At 45.9% G+C, this 25,373-nt stretch overlaps 1 protein-coding gene across 1 annotated transcript in view; it reads right to left on the bottom strand.

The window, feature by feature from the left end:
* Positions 1-25,373, bottom strand: part of LOC146867398 (heparan-alpha-glucosaminide N-acetyltransferase-like) — a 1,041,362-nt gene that overhangs the window by 207,573 nt on the left and 808,416 nt on the right. The window lies entirely within an intron of this gene.

Below are 25,373 nucleotides of genomic sequence, written 5' to 3'. Positions count from 1 at the left end.
GGTGGCGGCGGCGCACCGAGGATGCCGTGCCGCGCTCCCCGCGTTTCGGCCGAGGATTGAGGGAGGTGTCATTTGCCAGCCCTCGTTTCCTTTCTTGTTTTCCCGGGTTGTGGATGTAATGCGCTGCCATGTGGGCTTGTGGCAGCAATGGCGAAGTGCCTGCCATGGGGAAGATGGGACATTGAGACGCCTGTCTGCACGCGCTTTGTCAAGGTATCTTTATCTTGATGGCAAATGTACTTGTCTCCGTTGCAAATTTGACCCACTATTCATAGCATGCGTGCCGCGGTGTGCCAAAAGTAGCTGTGTTGCACGTGTGGTTCTAGGTACAGGCCTTCATGCTGTGACGCGAGAGCTGATGGGTAAAAAGTATTCATGTTTATTACATGGCATAAGGCCCGGCCTCGGGGTGCGTAAAGCATGATTATACAAAATGGTAGCCAATGAGATTTACCATAAATGAAATATATATATATGTTGTAGCATGATTTAAACAGGTGTCAGCCTCGCACAGTGCGTGGAATGGGTGTTACAAACTGGGTGTAAAGTACCACATATGATGTTTTCACTGTTACGCTTGGGTAAGATTGTTCATTGTGACACGGCTAATCGGCATGTTTCACGATTTAGGGTAACACTCAGGGGAATTTGCATTTTTCGTTTTTCATCCAACAATAACTCCACCCCAGTTCTGAAATGCACGAGGTGAAGTTTGTGAATGGATAGCCAGGGCTTCTCACAAAATATTCACTGTTTTTAAGAGTTCGCTGTAAAAGCCCCTGATGAAGTACTCATTAGTGAGAAATGCATTGGAAACATCTCTAGAACACAACATGTGTGCAATGGAAGCAAGTTTAATTTATAATGAAATGTCAAAGGTGGCAGGAATGCATGCAGTGTCTGTGGGATGTAGCTGGCTGGTTGCTGTCGACCACGCTCATAGTGTGGGGGTCTGCTGTTCAGAATGCTTGTTCCACGGGTGAGGCCTTTCCCCCTTTCTAACATTGTTCCATCGATTTCTGGTCAACGTTTTGGTCAATCTGGGCATATGTGCGAGTTGTTAGACAATATCCCAGGTTATTCCTTCTCAATTTCAGAATTGTGAGATCGTTTGGGGTATGTGCCGGGCCTGCACGAATGGGCATTGGCAGCACATTGTAAGTGTACCCTCTGGCGTATTGGGGACATCTGATCTTGCCGTTTGTGGAAGGTTGATTTTGGTGTCCCAGTTCCTCGACTATGTTACTGCTATTTGGTTTTTCCTGGCCTGGTCGATTAGCTCGGTTGGTTGTAGCGTGGTGCTAGTGGCAAGAAGGTAGCGGGTGCAACCCCGTATTGGCCAATGCTTGTGGCATCGGTCTCTGTGGCGTAATCGGTTAGCGCTTTCGGCTTTTAAAGGAAAGGTTGGTGGTTCATGCCCACCCAGGGACGCAAGATTGTATTTTTATAAACGGATTGGAGTGCTTTCAGTGCGCTGAGCTAGTTGTTTTTTCCTGGCCTGGTCGGTTAGCTCGATTGGTTGTAGCGGGGTGCTAGTGCCGCGAAGGTGGCAGGTGCGATCCCCGTACTGGCAATGCTTGAGGCATCGGTCTCTGTGGCGCAATCGGTTCGCGCGTTCGGCTCTTAAAGGAAAGGTTGGTGGTTCAAGCCCACCCTGGGACGCAAAAAATTGTATTTTCACTCATTGCAAAGCTTTCAGTGCGCTGAGCTACCGTGTCCTGGTAAATTATACGTTCGGTCGCCGTGGAAGCTAAGCAGGGTAGGGACTGGATAGCACTTGGGTGGGGGGCCAGAATGGGTTATGTTGGATGCTGGTGTCGTTGCTATGAGTTAGGCCCCTCTTAGGCGGGCAAATAAATGTTTTATAGCAGGCAGTTCCTACCCACAGAAGAATCGAGTCTAACACAGGGCAATCTCCTCCTGCTCTACATCCAGGGGAACGTACATGGGGGTAGCTAAATCACAGAATTTACATATGTAATTCTAGCCGATTTCTAAATGCACAAGGAATGCCATGATAAATTCTAAACAGATAGCGGAGGAATTGCATACAAGTGGGGCAAACTTGGACTTTAACACATATAAAATGGTGGTATACAATATTGTTGTATATAATGCTGTACTGCAATATACAATCACTGCACACCAGTGGTGTATAGTACCTTTAATTCTCTATGACGGCAACGTTTCAGCCATGACGGACCTGGGCAAGCACAATCTATCCTCTAACGTGCTTCGACCCCCATAATGTACACCTACAATGTTAGTACCTCCATCGTACATTTGATTGATTAGATCCATTTCCCCAACAACCTGACCATGGCACTTTCAGGCAAACGTTTATTGAGCTTTTAAGCACCTGCTGCAGCGTTTCTTTCACCCGGCAATTGTCAGGCCTCACATAATGGCTAGATTGCCTGCTGCAAAGACGTGTGCCAAGTACATTACAGAGGGCATAGGATGCAAACAGATCAGCCGGTTACTGCTTTCAAAAGGGACATCCTTTGGTTACTTGCAATGGATAACTTAAAGTCCTAATATAGGATAGTGAGCTATCAACTTTCATCCTAGAACTGCATACACAATGCAAAGTGTACATTATTAGAACACCGATCAGTGTTGCAGAACATCCTAGGACACACCTACTATATCACTTTGTTGCATTATTTTCCAGGATGATTCACATGCCTGTAGTTGCTCTAACAAGCAAGGAATTGGATACGCTGTCCCAGGGGAGAGTAAGGAAAGAGTGGGATAACAGCGGGACTAGTATAAGACTCTATCGTCCAATTTAAGGTAACTTAATTTGCAAGTAGAGAGGCCAAAACCGGGAGATGTTGTTAAGATATGGGCCGGTTGTAGTAAACAATAGCCTAATACGGTGTGAAAGGGAGCAAAGTCAGGTAACAGTGATGTCAGCTGGGTTTATACACGTAGGTGAAGGGGTTAACTCACACGTTACCTTCACCCTGCTTATGGTGCTGTAGCTGTTGGGAACACAATTCCGTGCCAGTTGGCACCCAAATTGGCCAATTGGAAAGTATTAAGGGGATGGCAGGTCCATAAGCGCCTATTTCACCAATGCCCTGTTACCGATGCCATATTTCCAGCCTGAAAATCAGATTTAGGTGTTACTCTTCTCGCCCAACATTTCATTGGAGCCAGAGAGGGGGTTTACGTTCACAAATTTGGGTCCTCGAGCTGAGCGATGTACCTTCGGCAGCTCAGTCAGCCATATCGGCTTTATCCGGAGTCACGAAAGAAGCAGACGTCCATTTAGCAGTTAAAAAATCTTCTGTCCTGCTAAAGAAATCATGCAATTGCCCGCAGCAGCAGCTGTTTTTTAGGTACCATGCCGCTATCTATACATCCCTGTGTAGACAAAGCGGAAATCAACACCTTAGTGCTAGCTTATGAAGGGAAGCGATGGATTGACGAATTCAGCTATGGTTTAGTTCTGACTCCATTTGTAGGTGCTAGATCTTCCCATGATTACGATAGGAAGATCTGCAGTGGCATCGCTTATAGGGCTAGTAACTCCAGTCACGCCTCAGCTGAGCGGCACTGGGGCCTAGAGTCATTCGTGGTTAGTCTGCCCTGGGCTTCTGAGTAATGTTGCAACTTAATGCCGTATATTTACGGTTACAGAACAGGACCCATTATTTAGCCCACTAAAGCTGGCTCGCAGGGGCGGGCACCCATAAACAGCGAAAGGAGGAAGGGGGGCTCTGGCAGCGACGGTAGCCTCCCCAGAGCTGTGGCGGAGTTACAGGGCGATCTGGATGCAGACTGGTACAGTAAGGGTACCTCTGCGACAGGCGGTACAGTAAGGGTACCCCTGTCCGGCACAGTAAGGGTGCCCGAGCCAAGGTCCAGGAGCCGAAGGGGGTTCTGGGAAGACCCCGACGGCGCCCCGTTAGTCCTTCGGGCGGTTGGGGGGCCTGACCAACCGGGGGTGGCCACAACACGCTCCGCCCCTGTCGGAAGGAGCGGGAGTAGGAGGCAGATCACGTGACCCAGTGGATGATCTGCAGATATTTATGTGCCACACTGCCGGGCATCGACCCACCGTGTGTGCTGGCTCACCAGGCGGGCGGGCAGCAAGGGGCTGCCTGCCCTGGATCGCCCGTAAGATAACCCAATTTTATTATCATACTGTGTTGTATGAAATAAACCTGCAGCAGTTCTTCACCCACAAATAAAGTGTCAGTGTAATCTTTGGGTGATGTCTGTGTATGCGTGTTGACTGAAGCGGATGACGGTGTGGTCACTATGCCGCTGCCCGCGTCCCACGCAGTGGGACATCAGCAGGGCAGCATTCTAGTGGCCGCCCGTCGGAGCCTTCCCCCCTTGCTGCCTCGCGCGCGAGGCCTACGCCCACTTGGGAAAAACCCCTATCGCGTGGAGCTGGGGGGGGCGGGGGGCGCGGCTTACTCCCTACTTAGTGGGCTCTCTCGCCCAGTTCCTCCTCTGTCTCCTGCGCGCCGCAGCCAGCCTGGACACGCGTTCTCCCACCCTTTCCTCTTACCCCGCGTGGCAGGCTCAGCGCGTTATTGGAATGTTTAATTTTTCTTTTTGCGTTGCAGGCGGAGTTACAGGGCGATCTGGATGCAGACTGGTACAGTAAGGGTACCTCTGCGACAGGCGGTACAGTAAGGGTACCCCTGTCCGGCACAGTAAGGGTGCCCGAGCCAAGGTCCAGGAGCCGAAGGGGGTTCTGGGAAGACCGCGACGGCGCCCCGTTAGTCCTTCGGGCGGTTGGGGGGCCTGACCAACCGGGGGTGGCCACAACACGCTCCGCCCCTGTCGGAAGGGGCGGGAGTAGGAGGCAGATCACGTGACCCAGTGGATGATCTGCAGATATTTATGTGCCACACTGCCGGGCATCGACCCACCGTGTGTGCTGGCTCACCAGGCGGGCGGGCAGCAAGGGGCTGCCTGCCCTGGATCGCCCGTAAGATAACCCAATTTTATTATCATACTGTGTTGTATGAAATAAACCTGCAGCAGTTCTTCACCCACAAATAAAGTGTCAGTGTAATCTTTGGGTGATGTCTGTGTATGCGTGTTGACTGAAGCGGATGACGGTGTGGTCACTACACATAATGGCTCTCTGAGGTGACTTTAACGCACTTTCGTTTGCTTAGGCTTCATTTCGTCGTTTGCATTCTCTACTGAATTGAGTTTTTTGTGCAGGCCCAAAACAATCTCCATCTATTTTCTCTCCTGCTGAGGGGCCGGGAGCATCCCCTCACTCCACACCTCGCGCCCCTTCCAAGCCTCGCTTTGGAATGCGGAACAGCTGCTTTGCCTCCAGTTGGCTCATGCTCAAGGGCTCCAACGAGCTCGTGACTGATGGAAGGGCCGCAACCCTAGAAGCAGGTGCTGGAGCGGCATCGTGTAGATGGAGACCTCTGTAGCTTCCTTCTTGGGGGAATCAGTTTAAAGAGTGTGTTGAGTGCGGAGACGTCAGGGCCCGTGTGAAATTTCCCTGTGATAATGAGACAGGGGACAAGGGTTTCGTTTTACCGGAAGTAGCACTGTGCACTGTTAAAGGGGCACTGGAAAGTGCAGGAGGTGCACAACAAACGTGCTCCCACAAAGGCATAGATGTCAGGTTTGTAAAAACAGGAACATTTGAACAAAGGCGTTTTAAAATACTCTTGGTCTGGCGCAGTCAGGGTAGGACAGGCCTTTGAGGCAATCAGACAGTGCCCGATGGGCTGGTCTAACAGATCAGGGTGGGGATTGGCTTTTTAGCAGCTTATGGACCGGTTTTATTGCCAGGTGGGGCCGGTTTTTTACTGTTGATTTTCCTGTTATTACCACAAACGTTGCCTGTAGATAGCACAGATGCATGCAGTCTCCCATACCGTGCAAAATGCCCATACAACGTGTCTTTACACATTAAAAAGTGACCTGTTTGCAAATGTGGGCCACTATATAGCTTTCTGGTACGGTAATCGGGCCACTTTTATTTTGGCGCCCCGGCCCATTTGTTGGCCCAGTCCGACCCTGGGCGTAGAGTTCGCCTTAAGTCAAGCTTAACTGATGAAATGCAAGGGAATCACTCGAAAAAGAAAGAACTCTCTCATAATGACGGACGGACTTGTAGAAGTAACAACGAGATGGTTACGTGGAAGAAAAAAAGTACAGCAGTTCAAGGACATATTGCTCTGTAGTCTAGTTATGGGAGAGGAAGGAGGGAATATCAAGAGAGCAGGATGGCAGGAAAGATAATAGGGTAAGTGAAGACAGCGGTGACTCCTCTGTAATGGCAGAGGAGCGTCGCCCCACTGTCAGCCAGCAAATATAAAATTATAATAAGAGACTTGCATTATCATTTTATTTTATTGATTGAGTCAATGCCAGTCTAGAGCAGGGCCGGGCCATGGCAGGGAGGAGGAGTGGTGGGCACTTATAAGTACTATTGTCGGTTTGGCCAGCTGTCTCAGGCCAGCCAAACAGACATGCACACTTAGGTTTCTCCAACCCGGCTGTATTCTACAGTCGGGTGGAAAAATGGCACAGACTCCCTGTGCCTCAGTGAGCGTCAAGCCAGCCCACCCAGGCCAATTTTGGTGCTTCTATCATGCTTGGTATAGCATGAGAGCAGCATTGGGATTAGGTGGAGAAGTCTGGGAGCCTGTTCTGTCTGCTGTGTGGCAAAGGAGCACGAGGTGGCCGGCAGAGAAGCACCGCGGCCGGCATCAGAGTCAGGTATGTCTTTTTAATTTTTAGGTCGAGCCTAGCGCAGCACGCATTCTCTGTCGGCACGACTTTAAGTAAGGGCTTTCAGAAATCCACCACACGCTCGCGCGTGTGCTTGTAGTTTTGGCCCAGGCTATTGGCCTTTGCGTGCGTCTTTTTAACAAAGACAGCACGCAATTGGCCAAAGCCTCTTTTTGTCCCACCCATGTGCACGCCCACGACCTAATGCTTGCGGTTACGCGCAGCAGCAGCATATGTTTCCAATTATCATGCCCAGACGCGGGCGCGATAATTGGAAACATATGCTGCTGCTCGCAACCGCGCATGCACACCATCAGCTCCCGCATCTCAGGGGTGACATGTGTTTTAAATTATCGAGCCCTGGTGCTCGCTCTCGCGCGCACCATTCGTGGGCTTGTTTTTTTTTTTACTGTGCTGGTTTACTTTAATTTGGAGCACTGCGCACGATTTAGGCTCACCGCGCTCCGTTATTTGACATTTTTCATTATTGTATCCTGGGTGCTCTTCACACGGCGATAGGGCCTAGAGTAGGTTCTCATGCTCTGTGAGTGGGTACTGCTTTCTCCTCCTGCCCTTGCCCTGTGGTTTTGTTTTCCTTTTCCCCGAGCTTAACACTTTCTCCCGTCCATTGTTCTTGCTTGTGGGAGGGGGAAGAGTTCAGTTTACAGAGCTACTGGACTGAACTGCATCAAGGGCGAAACCTCCGGCCTGTCCTGATGTTTAACCAAAAACATTTTGGATTGGGTGGTGTATGAGCCCATATGTTCAATGTTAAATTGACCCTGTAAGTCCCAGAATGCAACAGACGTTAGTGCAATAAAACAAAAAACACAAAACCAATGACATTGACAGCACCGTGGCTGACTTTCCGAAAGTGATCTCAATACACCACGTTTCTCTCTTGTATGTTCCAAAATATGCCTGTTTGTAACTGTCAAACATTGGATTACGTGCGAAGGATAAATAAACGTTTGCTGCACGCGCCTCCTCTATCGCCTCACAGTGTCACGCGCGATCACACTTTCTGTCCATTCCATTCAAGGGCAGCAGGAAGGCCCCTTTCTGCTTGTCCATGTCCATCTCGATGTCGAACGTGAACTTCTCCACTGTGGCGATGAGTTCCTGCATCCTTGATCCGAATAGACAAGCAGAGTCGGGGACAACACCATGCAAGGTGCAAGCTGGCAGGCGGCCTATCTCCCCTCAGGCATAGGCCACGTGACCCAGACACAAGTCACCACAAAGCAGCTTCCTTCCTGCTTGTACCTGTGCGATGGTTACCATCTTTAATGGGCTGCAGCTGACGGCTGTGTGCATACGTAGGATTATACTCTACCAAATGTAAATTACATATAATTTAACCAGCATGTCATCGCACTCAAGATGTCCACTCTCTGGTTCCAAATGTTTGCAGGGAGCTCTGGCTTCAACTGACATCACTCTGTTTCTAATCAGAGCTAGCAAACATGCGGCTGTCAGTGTCAGAATACCCAGGAATATTACCCAATTCCATGCATGGATAATACATCTAGCTCTTGTCCTTTTCTTTGCATGCTGGTATTAGTAGTTATGTATAGCTCAGCATCCACTGAGCACTACAAGTACCACAATGCAAAGAGAAAACCGGGACAGGTCGTGGAGGCAGCTCAACGTGTCTTTTCTGTTCGCACTTGCCCCTAAGCAGGAAGGTGGAATAGGCCTACATTGTCAAAAGAATTAGCAGAGCACATTGGCCTTTCATTATTGTAAAACTCAAGATTTCTGTGAGCTTGACTACCAAGTGGAATGCGGTACGGTCAAGACAATTTGAGTTTATCAGATGATTATACGCCATGTGCAACAGCCTATCTTCGTTCCTTTCACAAATGAATAAGTCATGGGCCTTGTGGTTTGCTTTACTACGCGTGCTCTGCATGTTTGCAATCATCAGAAACAAACTGAGAAGCCTAAGGCTGAGAAATGGTGTCCCGGTACACGTGCACGTAAACAACGTGGGCAGAGTGAACACTGGTGAGTGGGGATGAGCACTAAAGGGAAACAAGCGATGTAAACTAAGACTACAACTCCCAGAATGCATTGTTTGGTTATTATATGAAAAAATATCGCAGTTTTTAAAAAAAATGCACACAATAACATGCAAAACAGGCCCCAGCAGGCTCAATCTATTAGCAGCTGTTGTTTGTTTTGTTTTTTACACTTTCCTTATGTCTTTACAAACATGTATGCCTACACATAGAAACATTTTGCTTTACGTGTATTTGCGATAACAAAAAAAAACAATAGATAATACCTTCAAGACCTTATAAATCTTTAGACATGCAACACTTTATATTACTGCACGTAAGAATATCTACCGGATAACTAACCACTTACAAAACACCAAAAGCGAGACCTATTGGCTATGCCAATGCTTGTTAGTATTTTCTCCCCCCCCCCATTTTATATGGCAGCAGCCGCCACTGAGTGGAGGGAAAGAAGGAAAGAAACCTTTAGTAGAAGAGGAAATCTGGAGAGAGGGAGACACTGTTGCGAGACCAGGAGTGGAATTGGATTTCGGAAGTACATATGTACGGGGTCCGGTGTAGTGGTAGTAGGGGTTTTTGGAGGGTGCCCATATTACCAGCACTGGCATTTATGTCATCATGCTACAGTTTTTCACATGGAAATTATGGAAGCAGATATAGTGCTTAGATTGCTCAGTAATAGGCACTAGGTACATAATCGTTGTTAGACTTAGCATCTTTTGGTATGTCTCCCCTGAGTTTTTGCTTTCTGACCTCCCGGTTTTGAGACTGTTTTTGCTGGTTTAATGTCTCTGCACACTTTTTCACTGCTGATCAGTGTTAAAGTGCAAGTGCTCCTGTTGTAAACTGTGTTATGGATTGGTGTTTCCATGATTGGCATATTTGATTTACTTGTCAGTCCCTGGTAAAGTGCACTGAGTGTGCCAGGGCCTGTAAATCAAATGCTGTTAGTGTGCTGCAGCACTGGATTGTGCGACACACGTAAACAGCCGGCAAATTTAACCCTGGCCTGCCATTGCAGAGCCTGTGTGCAGTCTGGGACTGCCATGTCAACTTTGCAAGTGTACCCACTTGCCAGGCCCTAACCTTTCCTTTTCTCACATGTCAGTCACCCCTAAAGTAGGCCCAAGGTACCCCTGTGGGCAGGATGCAGTGTATGTGAAAGGTAGGACATGCCCTGGTGTGTGTGGCATGTCCTCATATGGAATTACTTCCAATTTATTTTTTCACTATTGAAAGGCTATCTGGCCCATAGGGAAGCATGGGAGTTAATTCATAACACCTTATAAATATTAACTTCCCATTGGGACCAGATAGGAAAATAAAGTTTAGTATGCCTGAACTCAGAATCTAAAGATGCATCTTTTAGTAAAGGTGATTTTTACAGTCTGTGTTTGAAAATACCACTTTTAGAAAGTAGGCATTTTCTTGCTTATCCATCCTGTGTGCCTATGCGAGGATGTGTATTGACTGGCTTTGGAGTGACGGGGGCTGGGGTGGAGCAGTGGCTCCAGAGAGTCTAGGTGGGTCAGAGATGGGCTGAATAGACCTGGGCTGCATTCAGAGTAGTCGGAGGAGTTGTCACTAGCACCTTGAAGGAAGGGTCCCTACTTGGACAGAGGTGCAAACCCTTGCCAAGTAGACACCCCCATTTCTAACAATTGTTGAAGTATGTTTAGTGAATTGTGACTAGCGTTGCCTTGGATGAGTGCTTCATTAGGATGGAACAATAAATGGATGAGAAGTGCACAGTTTCCAGGGTGAATGACAAGAATATTGTTATAAACATATTGAGTTGCATAAATATCATGTCAAAAATATTGTCAATCCAAAATATCGAGGTACAGAACACAGATGGGAAGAATTTCATTTTTAAAAGTATATAAGTTTGTTTTTAAAAATATTTTTGTGATTAGTATAATTTACTTTAATATAGTTAAATTAAATACAGACTTTAATTACTTTAATATAGATTAGTTATTATATTAATTTCAGGCGCTAGCATTATTGATATAATCATTTACTTTTTTAGTATCATTTATAATATTTGGGGCCAGATGTATGACCTTTAGAGCGGTCACAAATAGAGAATCAGGTCGTTTCAACCACTAAAACGTCTGTTAGCATGTACCAACCCTATTTTGCGAGCCAGTAACCTATTACCGACTCGCAAAAAAGTGTTTGCGAGTTGGTATTAGGAAGGGGCGTTTCAAGGGCGTCCCTTCCTAACAGTGAGTCACAGGGTCCGGTATGAATGTTCTGTGACCTGAATGCGGTCACAAAACATTCATATTTTACTGACTCCGTGAAAGAGGTGGTAAACCATTCGCAAACTGGAAGGGGTTCCGAAGGGACCCCTTCCCCTTTGTGGATGTGGGCGCCAACATTTTTAAGAGCAGGCAGCGGTCCCATACCATGTATAGTTAACAAGGTTGTGACTCTGACACTGTTATTCTAGTTGGATATTATTTGGTTTCTACTGGCTCTGCTGTTAGTCCAATTTGCCCTGATTCTGATTCCAAACTAATTTACCAGGTTCTGATGTTGGCCACGTTTTCTTGGTTTTGATCCTAACTCTCTCTAGTTAGCTCCCACGATGTCCACTTTCCATCACTTGGACCAGACTTAATTCCTTTGAGTCTAACACTTAGCATAATGAAATGTAAAGAACTCCAGTGTAATTTGGAGGATTTTGCATTACGCTTCTTACACAAAATTCCTGAAAGTACACCATACCATGTAATTACGCACCACATAAAATGTTGCCACAAGCATGCAGGACTAATGCAAATGAACAGAATGCAAGCAGCTGTTTTTCATGCCACTTGTGTTTATTGTAATTTTGTTTTACTACAGAATGCATCCTCTCATCAAAAATTGACGTGATGCTAGATTTTATGCTAAAATACAACACTAAATGATGAGTTTGCATTTTGCGTAAGTATGCAAAACTTTATATGATTCGGATAGTATTACATTACCCTTTGTTTTTGATCAAGGTTTGTTTTCAATTTTCCTGATAATGGCACATTCAGTCCTGGCACTAAATCTTGCCTGGTTTCTAGGTTGTGATGCTTCTCTACCTATTCCTTATTCTGGCCCGAATACCTAGATTTTACAGGTTCTGCTATTATACTGTTAATCATCACTCCGATACTAACCTCTGTCTTTTACTATCCCAGTTCACCTGTCCTAATACTGTCCCAAATTTATGCTTCTAATACTAACCCAGGTTTATGGTCCTAATACTGGCCCAGGTTTATGGTTCTAATACTGGCCCAGGTTTATGGTTCTAATACTGTCCTAGGTTTATGGTCCTAATACTGGCCCAGGTTTATGGTTCTAATACTGTCCCAGGTTTGTGGTTCTAATACTGCCCCAGGTTTCCCTGGTACTGATAGTAGCCCCAGATTCTCATTTTTTGTGAACTGTCCAGGTTCCCCGTTACTGGTTTTAATACTGGCCCAGTTCTTCCCGTTCCCTAGTTCTAATACTAGTCCATCTTTCGCTAATTTCTGTGGTCATAGCTCGGGTCTTCCTGGGTCTGTGATGGTCAAGTATCCTCGGTTGTGATACTGGCTCGGTATCCCTGATTCTATTCCTGCCCTCTGATCCGGTTCAGTTACTCAGCAAATGGCTTATTAAAGGGAGAAAAGTTCCTCAGTGGGACCGGTGGACTCTCGCCAGGCTGGCACTGCAATTAAAATGTTTCCCAGAAAGTCACATGATCTTAGAATAAGTCACCGATGCTGCCTGGGGGGAGGAAGTTCTCTGTAGTGTTAAGGCTGACTGGAAAGGTGCACCGTGGGTTCTTATCTGATGACATTCTTGTGCAGAGGACAACCATTTACTAATGCAATTCACCCTGACGAGAATTGAAAATGAGGGGCCATTAGGCGTCCCTTTGAGGAACAGACTCTAAAAACCATCAGGGCTTTATCTAGATTTTGAAAATCGCATTTGTGCTTCACGGGGGAGGAGGGGCCGGCTGAGAATGAATTAGTCTGGTAATTCAAAGGTATATTTCAGGAGTCTTTTTTCTAAGTCGTTTTGATGGAAAAAAATCCTCAGTGCTAACTGACCCAGAGTGGGCCTGTTTTTCAAAGAAAGTTAGCACGGACACAATATGGCATCTTCCACCCTTCCTCCTTCCTCAATCCTGACCCCATGATGCTCTCCTTAACTCGATATACCTTTCCTTCCTCCCCGCGTGGTGGGGGCGGAGGGAGTTGGTACCCTACGGGACTATTTCTCCTGTCGTTTTTGTCAGCGCGGGCAAGTGACCTTAACTTCCTGATTCTAGCAGAACATGGTTCACACAGAAAATATGCGGTTTCATAACGATAATGTTCGTGCATTATGTTTCAAAATGAAAACTATGTCGAAGGCCCAGATTTCCCAAACTGTCACACAACGCAGCGGTGTTGCGTGACAGGGAGAGAGCAGGAAAGTGTTGTATCTATAGAAAAATTGCACTATCCTTCTTTGGTGCACAATCATGCCACCGAACGTCATGCACACACCCTTGCACCACAGTACAATTGTGTCTGCATGAGTCTAGCTGGAAAGTAAATCTCACAAAAAACATTTTGCTCAGGTTTCCATCACTTTAGTGACGCAATCCCAGCGCAAAAGGTTTGCAACTCTGCCCCATAGAATTTGAGCACAGTGGTACCCAAAAACTGTCTTATTTTTCAGGATTATGCAGGCGAGAGAGCAAAATGTTGTATATGTTGGATGCTCATAGATTAGTAGTTGGCAATAAGACCTGTCACGCCCATCATATTGTGTCAGTTTCCCTAACTGACTAAGGTAAATATGACCTAATCGCATAGCACTGCTTTACAGCGCCTTAAATAGAAATAGCGAAGTCCTGACACTCTCTCCCTAGAGTACGCTTGCTCCTGAAAAGTGCTGGAACTCTCAAATTAAATGGATTGTAGCAGTGCTGAAAAGCGCAGGCACTCTCTGTTTCATACTGAAGAAGTGCAGGTACTCAGTACTGTACAGTATCTGCCCATTTAAAGCACAGCTGACTTTGTTCTTACAAAGATTACTACCTTTCCACTCTCAGGAACCTTTAGATTTTGATACTAACTTTGAACTCAACCCTTGAACTGGAATGCGTTTGTACGGAATTTTTCTGAACATAGTCCTTACGTCATGCCTTCGCTACTTATGTTCCTCTCCACCACTGTATTTATAACCCAATGTATTACAGTCTCTCTTTCATATCTCCAAACTTCAAGACTATACGCCTCTAATCTGCTACATCGCTCATTCAGTGGCGTAACAAATGCCCCCTGCAGGCCCCAAAGTGCAGAGGCCCACGTTGGTGCAAGGGTGTCTATGTTGCAGGCAGGATTAGTTTTGTGCAGGAAGGGATACCTTCCTGCACAAAACAATCCTCTGAGGCTTCTTCTTCTTTCTAAGTGTGCTGCAGAATGCAGTTCTCTTAACAAGAGGAAACTACGAGGAGAAATAAATATATTTCTCCCTGTTACACCCTTCCTGGGAAGGCGTAGCTTTATGACGCATTCCCAACTTTACCAGTGCTGGTAAATCTAGGAATGCGCCAACAACCATGGGTGGATGCATGGGAACATCCATGCTCCAAACATTCGATGCCTTCCCAGGGCAGAGTAATGTAAGTTAGCGACTTGTGCTGCCTTGAGTTACTTCAGATTTACCAAGCCAAGCAGGGCGACAAAAAGGCGGCCTTGCCTTGCTTTGTAAATCAGACTTAGAAATGTTGTTGCCCTTGCGGCACCCTACATTGCAATCCCTTGATAAATCTGTCCTTTAATCTTGGCCCTTTAAGTTCTTACAGACGGGAGAACTAGTAGGAGCATAGTACAAACTCCCTGTTTACGGTGGCCTTTCTCCTTTCACAGCCCCTTTTTCTTTCTCGCTCATGCTCCGCAGTGGTTTGAAGCTGCTAAAGGCAGTGCTATGCCTTGTATAAGCACAACCATGACAAATATTAATTTCCTCATATTGCTGAACCATATGTGTCCCTTCTCCCCTTTGTCTCTTCCTTTCTTTGTCTGTACCCTGCAGATCTTTGGGGCCACTTAAGAGCAGCTTTAAGAGAGCATTTGTAAGTGTCTTAAACTTGTCTGCAAGCACAACCACAATATTCCTGGTGCAATCCGACTGAAAGTAAAAATCCATATGGCGTTCAGAGAGAAGGAATTCCGATTCCCCTGTAATTCCTGATTTCTTAGTAGAACCTAAGGGTTGAACCTGGAATGGGCTAGATTTTTTCCAGCCCTAAAGTTACCAGAACCCCTGGTCTTGGCAACTCCTGAGTGGGGAAAATCTGGCCCATTTATCAGGCCACACATAATGAGGGCCTTGAAGCAATTTAGTTTTAAACCAATGTATTCAAAGGAGATAAATTATTCTTTGTTGTGTGAGGCAGAAAACAAAGCCAAAATATCAAGATTGCTCCTTGTCTCAACTAAACAATCCGTACTTGCGGTACAGTGAATTTAAAATGGGTGGAAAGCCAACATCTTGAAAACATATTTCTCACCAAGGATCATGGAGCAACATAAACCACATGTTCATTGCTTGGGGTTGCTTTGTGCCAAATAGCAGTTGTTTATTGTTACCCAGCACATTGGTACTCATATTGCCCTCAGAAAGATAAATGTTTAAGTGGACCCACCAGGACTCAAACCTGTATCACGAGGTCGAACACAAATTTCTGGACTGGATGCATTAGTCTGGTGAGCCACCAGACCCAATACTATAGCAGCAAGAACATATTTTTACAGCAACTTGCCTGTCTGTCATACAAAGTATAATGCCACCCATGGGAGCCAATGCAAACTGGGTATGCAGGCCTGCCAATGAAGCCTGCGTGAAATGGTTCATGCACCTTTCACTTTAGATATAATGTTTTTCTTATAGCCCTGTTACTGCACTTAAGACCTATAAGTCTCCTGTAAGGTAGGCCTTACAGCCCACAGGCAGGGCGCATGGTTTTAAGTGTGTGGGTACCCCTGCATGAGCAGAGCTATCCCTACAAACTCCAGACTCCAATCTCTGGGCTTTGTAAGTGGGGAAGATATTTTAAGGTATGTAGTGGACACTGGCAACTTGAGATGTCCAACTACATAATGGCTTCTCTGAACCTGGTCATGTTCTGTATTAAAGAAGTTGGAATCATGCAACTACACTGATTCCAGTGCTGGTTGCATTATACCATGTACTGTGGAGGGGCTCTTTAGAGGAACCCCTATACCTACATGTGTAGCGTTGCAGGGTCTGCTTGCCAGCTCATGCTGCTGCAGACCCCAGACACTGTTCTGCCCCCTTAATGATGAGCTTAACTCGGGCAGGGGAAGGCAGAACAGAGGATTTCCTGTAGAAGAGAGGTGTGACCACCTCCCCTTTAGAATTAGGTAGGGTGGGGGTGCCTGCGAGCGCCTCCAGGCTGCATTGAAGGGCACATTTGGTGCCTTCTTTGCATAACCAGTTTCCACTAGTAAGGTGCCCTTGACTTGTATTTGGGCACAAAACGACACAGGAGGTCCCCAGAGTACCTCCAGGTAGCCGCTTGATTCTGCCATCCTGAATCTTGGCCCCTGGAAGCATCTGACTCTTTAGGTCCTCAAAGTAGTGTCCCTGACCCCCTCTGATATGTGGGTCACCGCATAAGGTGTCCTTCTCCCTTTTAGGGTTACTTACGGGCTCCCCTGAGGGTCAAGATTCACCAACACCTGTCTGCAGACACTTCTGCTGTTGTACGCTGAAACTGTGCTGCTGGATCAAGATTGAGCCAAGACCCAAGACAAGGATGTTCTTGGTAGGAAGACTCCTACTGCAAGTTTGTGTCCGTGCTCTTCCAAGTTTCTGAAACTCCATGGCTGTGCATCCCCCCAAGTCTCCAATGACTCTGCATGCATCCAAGCAAGAAGGAATCTCCCTTGGAGTGAAGGAGTCACTTCCCTGCATAGCAGGCACATCAACATCGAGTTGTTTGCTGATCCTGCTGTCCCATGGACACCTCCTGGCTCTGCAACACAGGTGGTGGTTTGTTGGCTCCCTAGAGGCCTGACCAGTCTTCCTTGCAACTTGGGAGACTGTAATCCCTCTCTAACTGACCTGCACCACGCATGTTTGCTGTTGCCAAGGCTTGTCAACTCTCCTGACTGGAGATCTTTGTGCTCCAAGAAGCCTCAAGCATTACACAGCTCCAGCAGTGGCATCCTCCCTGCATCTCCTGTGATGTAGGGATCCAGCTTCTCTGTGCTGCTGAGGCCTCCTTACCTTCTGTGCCTGCTGTCAGAGGGTCCTCCTGGGGTCTCCATCGGATCCTGCTGGTTCTCCTGCATGCTGAGGACTGGCACTGACGTTTCCTTGCTGGGCTAGTCCCACAGACCTTGCTGGTCTGCAACCAAGCACTGTTTTGTGCAACCCAACTATTGCGTTTGCCAAGGCTTTTTGGTGGTCCTGCTGGCCACTGACCCTGCTGCATTCTTTGACCGTCATGGGACAGCTCGTGAAAGGCTCCTGTGCTCCCGCATCATAGCCTGGGTAGCACAGCTGCTTCATCAAGACCTTCATGCTACAGCAAGTACCTCCGCCAAGGGGTGCATCGTGCCCCTGCTCCTCCTGGACACCTGCAGATCGTTTGGCCTCTCTGTCCCCTCTGCTTTCAGGTACCTCTCGTTCAGAATCCATGATTGGGTTCCACCGACCTGGTCGAGGAGACACTGTAGCTGCGGACTTCCAAGATCCTCCATTGACATTAACGGCCACTTCCAACTCCACTTTGCACCTATGCACCTGGGCTCCCTGGCCTTCCTTGATCTAACTGGTTTCCTCAGGGTCCTTTCGGAAGGGTCCTCAAACCATAAAATACCAACCATGACTTTACACGTGTTATCCTATGGATGTTTGACCCAGTGTAACACCTCTGCACCCGGGTGCCTGGAGGTGCCTAGCTACTTACCTTTTGTGGTTCAGTGCTTCTTCTGGCTTCTTCATCCATGGGTATCAGTCTCGTTTGGTTACCTACTTAATATAACTTATCTTTTTAGAATATGGTTTGGCCCCCCTATAGGGGTCCATGTGTTTTCCTATGCTTACTCACCTGGTCTAAAGTATAAACCAAGTAGTTCTTAGTGTTGTGTTTAATAAATATAGAAGTATTTTCCTAACACTGGTGTGTATCTTTCTTGTATGGAAGCTCACTGACTGACTATTGTGGTAAATGCACCCACTTTTCACCCTCCTGCAGAAGTCTTACCTGCTCTCCACAGCTACCCCTTGAGAGCTCTGGTTATCAGGGACCCCTACAACTTTCACTAAGGGTTGCCTGGACTCAGTGCAGGATGCCTCGGGGTTGCCTGGACTCAGTGCAGGATGCCTCGCCAATAGGCGTGCACCATATACTGAGCCAGCCTCCTACACTCCACATAGAGCGTTCAATTCAGTTGAGGGAACTTAAATCCATCCAGTAGCATCCAGACAGGAATCTTTTGGGGCTGGGCAGATGGTTAACCACACAGGACCCTGCGCAAAGAACAAAGCTGTGGGGGGGGGGGGGGGTGTAGGAAAAGAAAATTACATAGAGAGAAAGATTGAGAAAGCCCTACGAATTTGTTCAGGAGCACTGCTTGAGTTTCTCTTTCTTGCAGGCTTACTTCCATACGATCCAGTTGGCTTGAAAATTTGGTTGGGGACAGAAAAAAACAAAAATGCTCTCTAAGCCCACCTAAAGACATAGAGCACAAAACGTACGCGGAGGACACCACAAGGTAGTTAAGCATCCCTTGACAAGCATCTGGTCCCAGGCAGTCAGTCCTGAAGTAAGTGATGATCCCACCTGGATAAAAGTATTTTTCTTCAAATCCATCTAAATGGTTTGGATGGTCCCGCCAGAGGTCTACGCAAGTTCACACAGCAGTTGTTACCGCTGGAGCACTCTTCCCAGTAGGATCTGCTGAAAGGCTGCTGACAGCCAACATTAAACCATCACATGACAGGTCATCTAGGTCTCTGCTGGCTGATCCTGCAGCCCATGACCCAACAGACATGCCTGACACCTTGTGTAGGCCGCAAATGAAATGCATCGGAACCAATTAAATGAAGCAGGTCTACACCATTAAAAAAAAAAAACTATCTTAGTAACGAGCACTGCGGACAGGGGAGCTATAAAATAAGATGTCGGATGGCCAGAATCCAGGATCCCTCCCGGCAGACAATCGAAGTCTTTCCTAATGGCTTCTGACCCGCCATGTTTCCACGACGCCTGTCCATCTGCACAATCACTCAGGAAACGTGCTCGACACGGGTTTTCTCACTCCCGGCCCGAGGGAAGCATCTAGCCAACATCTGCCACTTAGCTTGCAGCATGTTCAGAACAGGGAGGAACATGCAGCTCTGGGCAAGATTTTGTGCTTCAAACACTAAAGGCAAATGCTGCTTCTCCGAGTGATGTGTGACTGAAGAACTGAAAGTTACCTAGCTTTAAGTCACTGGAAATGTTTGCGAAAACAACGCTCCAAATGTATAGGAAAAGGAAAGAGAGAACGTATCTAATGGAGGACCTTCAATAAAAGAGAATTGGATTTCGGTCCATAAGGTTTGGAAGATTTAAAGTTCTGTTTTTAATTTCCTGTATATTGCTGCTGAAGGAGTGGGAATTAAAGAGATAATAAGCATAAAGACTTGGGGTCGCTTTGGTCCTGCAACTGATGCCTTACCACAAGTCAGGAATATTGAGTAGGGGCCACGCCCTAAATTGAATTGGTTTCCTGCTTTCCAAAATAGCTAAATTGTATTCTGTTCTGCACAGCAATCGTAAAGGTTAGGTTTAGCGCTATTTAAAACTCTGAAACAAATTTAAAAAATAAATAATATAAGCCTCCTGAAATAAAAGGTAGTGTTTAGACTCTCAAAGGCAATCAGTAAGCAGGACTGTTAGATGCACACAGCGGCTATGAAGACGCATGCCACCTTAGAATCAGGCTTTTCATAAGAGCCTGGTTCCCTCCTGGTTCCCTCCTGGTACCTGTTCCGGCCGAGTCCTGACGTGGAGGAGAGACTGGAGAGACGCGGCAGTGATAATTAAGGTTTAGTATAACTCTTTTTTTTTACACCCCCCCCCCCCCCCCCCTCACCAACCCAGACCCGTGTCAGCCACCACTGGCCCTAAAACGGGCACAAATGCAATTTCCACCTTTTTTAACACTAACTAGTGAGTCTCAATAGGCGGGTACGTTTATTGTACATGCATATTTCTTCTCTGCAGCAAGTGCATTAACCTGCTGCGTGACTTTACCAGCCTCGAGTGTAAGCAAAGACAATTTTTCCACTACATATTACAGATACTTAAATGGCAACGCTGTTGGAAACTGCTGAAGTAGAGCGCAGTCGTCAGTCTGGAGTTATCGCCAATTAATCTGAAAGGCTGCTTGTAACTGTGTAACTGTGTTTCAGTGAGCCATTGGTTTCCTGGATACGGTGTTTACTGAACTCGTTATTATAAATACAGTGTGAAACTGCGCAAACAGATAGCCACAAAAAGGAGGCATGGGCTGCAGGGCTTTTGAACTGGTTCAAGGTGGAGCAATGAATCCATGAGGACAGATGAACTGTGTTATATTTAGAATAAGGCATTTTTGACAGGCGAAAATAAGGCTGTTATTACCCCTGTCTGGGGTGTAGCTTAAGGGGTGGTGTTTGGGGGTGTTACACCCTCCAAATAAATGCATTCTTGGTTTGAGAGTTGGGTCTGGGGGGCCTGATTCGTGTCTCCTAAGCCTTGTTTTTTTTCCGTTGAACTAAAAGGTTTTAACTTGTTATTTTTTTATTTTTTTGTTATCAGGGACTTAGACAGAGGCCCAAATAATGCAAATCAGCATTGAACCTGTTCCTCATGGGAACAGTGTATCCCAAATCTCCATCACCCTTCAGCATACTGTTTTTTTAGATGGGAAATTTAGAATTTACACCCTTCGAATCGCACTGACTACGCCACGACCCTGCCCCTTTCGTGTAAACAAACTTTAACAATCATATTATCCCTTTTCCCATCAGGAAGATGGAAAGGAAGAACAGCACAAGGTTGTGACAATCTTTGGACAAATCAACAACGAGAACCAGGCCATAGGGGGGGCAAGGGTCCAGCCTTCCTACAATTAAAAAACCCAGGAGAGACTCTCGGAGAATGGCTATGCTATCCAGACTAACCCCGCTGCTAACTTCTCATACCACCTTACAAAAAAAGACTGTAGGTCAGTCAATCAATCAATCAATCAATCAATCAATCAATCAATCAGGGGAATTGTAAGCGTGCTACTCAGGCACAGGGGGCAGGAGGGGCGTGAGCGGCTCCCTATCAGTCAAAAGCCAGGTCTTGAGCGTCTTCCTGAAGATGTTCAGGGAGGGGGCGCATCTGATGTTGAGCGGGAGCCCATTCCAGGTCTTGGCTGCGATGTACGAGAAGGTTCTTCCAACTGTTCTGGCTCTGCGGATGTGCAGGGTTTCGGCGAGTGCGGTGGATCGGAGGTTTCTCTTGGGTACGTGGAAGGTGATTCTCTCGTTGAGGTATTGGGGTCCAGTGTTGTGGAGGCATTTGTAGGCGTGGGTGAGTATCTTGAAAGTGACTGCAGGCGTGGGTGAGTATCTTGAAAGTCAGTGATACTCAAAGTACGGCCAGGAGCCGCTTGCGGTCCTCTTGACCTTTACATGTGTCCCTCCCTGATGAATAGCAGCACCAGCTGCGATTTACTTGCTGGGCACTTACATTCATATTTTTTTTTAAATAAACGGGCAAGCTTTTATTTGCAGGTTAAATGAAGATATGAAGTAACCATGGTGGTGTCCTGTACCACTTAACTTTACTTAACCTGCACATAAATGCTTGCCCGTTTATTTAAAAGAATTGTAGGCCTCCTTACACATCCACCCAGACTCCCACCGCCACCCTGCTGGTATCTGTGCGGCCCTCGGTCACACCACAGACCATACTTTGTGGTCCCTGTGCAAGTGTTTGCGAGTACCCATGCTGTGGGTTGTACCACATTCTCTGTGCAAGCTGCACAACTTTGACACTCAATGCAGCAAGAATAAGAGCCACTGCCACTCAACTAGTATTCAAGATGAAGGAAAATACCTGACTTTTCTTTAGCAGAGATCACAAAAAATGGTCAGACAGCTCTAATCAGTATACCCGTAAAGAGAGGCAAAATAGTGACCTTTATCAGTGCTATTGTGAAATATTCAACATCAGGGAACCATAGGAAAGGAGGATAGGGCAAGAAGATTGAAGATCAAACTACCATAAAGCACAACTGGTACACTACACATGGCTAAATTAGTGGGCACCGGGAAAGCTGCACTATAGCAAGGCTAAATGATTAAATCAGATAATGACACCATATTTTAAGAAATTGGATTAATTGGGGTTGAGTGACTACCCACCTCAAGGAACAATCACAACACACTTACCAGGCGAAACCATCAAAGTTACTAAATTAACCTGAGCTCAACACCCTTGTAACTATGGCACAGATCAGACAGGCTTAATTTAGGGCACTGTGTAAATTATTTATGCAGTACCAAAACAGAAATAAAGTCAGAATAGAAACAATAAAAATCCCCAAAACAAGCTAAAAAAATAGAATATAAGTTAATAAACAAAATAATCCAAAAAATCACAAAAAACAATAAGTGGAAATGGAGATTTGATTTTTTTAAAATGTAAACAGAAATTACCCAAAAGCACAAAGCATCAATGATAGTCAATAGCCACAGTACACAAGGACCTAGGTGAAATTCAATGCTATCTATGACGGAGCACGGGTCAAACACATCAACCAGGTTCACCCTGATCAATGATTTTAACTTATTACTTAAGGCCTGATTTAGATCCTGGCGGATGGGATACTCCAATACAAATGCGACGGATATCCCATCCGCCTTCTTACAAGTACATTATTTCCTATGGCTCTTGTAATACGACGGACAGGATATCCATCACTTTGTGATGCCAAGATCCAAATCAGGCCCTTAGGTTTTTTAAGTACCAATACAGCACAGGACTACACTTCTAAAGCCCCTCCCATAGGACCTCACGGGAGGCAATTTGAGAATCAAACAGTGTCAGGCAGAGGCCAATAGAAGGGTCTAATCCAGGTCCAGTTACCACTGGTCAGCAGAATACTTCCAGGAAAAGGACTCTTGCATCTTCTCGTATGCCTGTAGTTACACAGGAGGTCAGCAAACAGACCCTTCAAGTCCACATTTTTGTCCTGGGTACAAGAGGAAGCATGTCCACTACTTCAGGGCTCCTCTGAGGTCACAGAAAGCACTTCCAGTCCTCTTCTGATCTTCATTAGGTCCAGATGTTTTCTCAAGTGTGCGTATGGAGATGCCACATTTATGCCTGGCACTAGTTAGTCTGTGGGAATGACTTCTGGGCATGTCCTAACCAATGAGATAAACATTCCTTGGGCAAACACTATCCACTCTGGTAATTTTGAAGATGGTGAAAGTCTTCGGCCACATTAAACATTGCCTATGAAGGCTGGATGTGTGTGGGGGGGTTGTACAATGGTAGTCCTAGTGTTCAACCACATATAACACTAAAATCCAGTTTGAAGCAGTCCCTGTACTCACAACAAACTTATAGACAAAAATCTGGAAGGACAAACACAGAGACCTTCAGCAACCAGAAAGTGGAACCACAAGAATTGTCTTGGCATCCTGTTCTCTCCCTTTTCAAGTGTTCCCAAATGTTATATGTGAATCCAGCAGACCTGTCAAGCACGATTTGACTCTCAAGCAGGATGCCACACTGTAGTGTCAAAAAGGATGCCCACAGCCCTCACCATGCACATTCTGTGGAGTTCACAGGAGTCATTTCTGCCCATTCAGATCAGTGTATTGTTTGCTCCTGGGAGCTATTTCACACCTATTTACAACTATTTAAGGCTTAATACTGGTTGTCAGAACCTGGAGAGTCAATGTAAATTAGCCTCCAGGAACCCCCAGGCAGAGAAAAGCTAACTTTATAAAAATTACTTTTCCTTTATGTATATTAAGATCAGACTTCAGCATTGAATTGGATTTTTAATAACTGTTAAATATCAAGCACCCTGCCTTGTGGGCTACACTGCCTGCATAGAGGGGTCTCATTAATGTTTAAAGGTGAGCTTTTTAGCTCTCAAAAAGGTTTATTATGACAGCTTGAATTGCAATTTTTACACTGCTAAAGTCAAACTACAATGGTAGGTCTGAAGCCATGTTTGCACTGCTACTGTAGTAGATGGCACAATGGGTGCTGCAGTCCACCTGTAACATTTAACTTCCAGGCCCTGGGTATACTTTGTGCCATACACTAGAGGGTTGAAGGCAAGTTAAATATATCAATTAGGAGCATACCAATTCAACCATGTTTAAAGGAAGACCATAGGTACTTTACTTCTAGTTAGCAGGAGTTCTAAAGCCAGCAGAAATATAGAGTCCAGCAAAATGCAGAAAATCTGGGAAAAATTGGATTTCCCATGCTCATGCTTAGCCCTTGCCTGGCCGAACTGGATTATGACCTCCAAGATTAGTAGACTACAGTATGACCTATACCTTTAATAACTGCAGAAATTATTTGATACTTGCCCTACTTTGAACGTACTGCTTGAAAATGTGCATAAGACTTCAATTACAAATTGAATGCATGAAATTTTGTAAAATTTACATATAAGTAATTGCATTATTGTTACAAACCACATAACAACTATGATAAGAAAGATGACAAGCTGTAATTTCCTATGTAAGATCCTTACATATTTCCTAATAAATAATTCACCTGGATGGCTCAGAGCAGCACATTGCAACTCTTTCTGCACAGCTCTAAATGAACATGTCTGGTGCAGCCTCTCACAGGCACCGTGCCAAACTCCACATCTCAGTTACACATGAATGCAGCCCTTCTCAAGTTTGTGGCTTAAGTCTCATCTTGAAGCAAGTCTATGCCTCTTGGACTTCTTTTTGGCGATCTCACTGCAGGCATCTCTATCTTCCAGGAGACAGCATTATATACATACTCCACAGAGTATGCTTTGCTCCTGTTTGTTGCTTTCCTCCCTTTCTGTGGTTAACCTGCACACATTAGTCATCTAGGGGCATATGTATCAACATCACCATTTGCGATTCTCAAATAGCGATTTTTAAAGAATCGCTATTTGAGAATTGCAAAACGGGATGTATTTAAAAAATTGCAAACTTTTTGCGATTTCTTAAAATTCCTTAATTGCGATTAGCAAATTGCGAAATCGCAATTAAGGAATACCTGCCCATTCATTTCTATGGGCCAGGAGACCCATAGGAATGAATGGGAAGTAATTCTCAAATAGCGAATCGCAATTTGCTAATCGCAATTTGAGAATAATTTCAAAGGTGCAAGGGTGTCATGATGACACTCTGATGCACCCCTGAAATGAGCATGTGTGTGCATATGGCGCACATACATGCCCTAAGGGCATGTATGAGCGCCACGTGGCACTTTGTAAAATTCAAAAAAGTGCCTTTTGAAAGGAAATCGCAAATTACCACCAACTGGAAGTTGGTGGTAATTTGCGATTTCTGAAGGGTAATTCG

This window comes from Triturus cristatus, chromosome 1_2, assembly GCF_964204655.1.
Source record: "Triturus cristatus chromosome 1_2, aTriCri1.1, whole genome shotgun sequence".
Taxonomy (NCBI): domain Eukaryota; kingdom Metazoa; phylum Chordata; class Amphibia; order Caudata; family Salamandridae; genus Triturus; species Triturus cristatus.
This window is presented reverse-complemented; position numbering and strand designations above follow the sequence as displayed.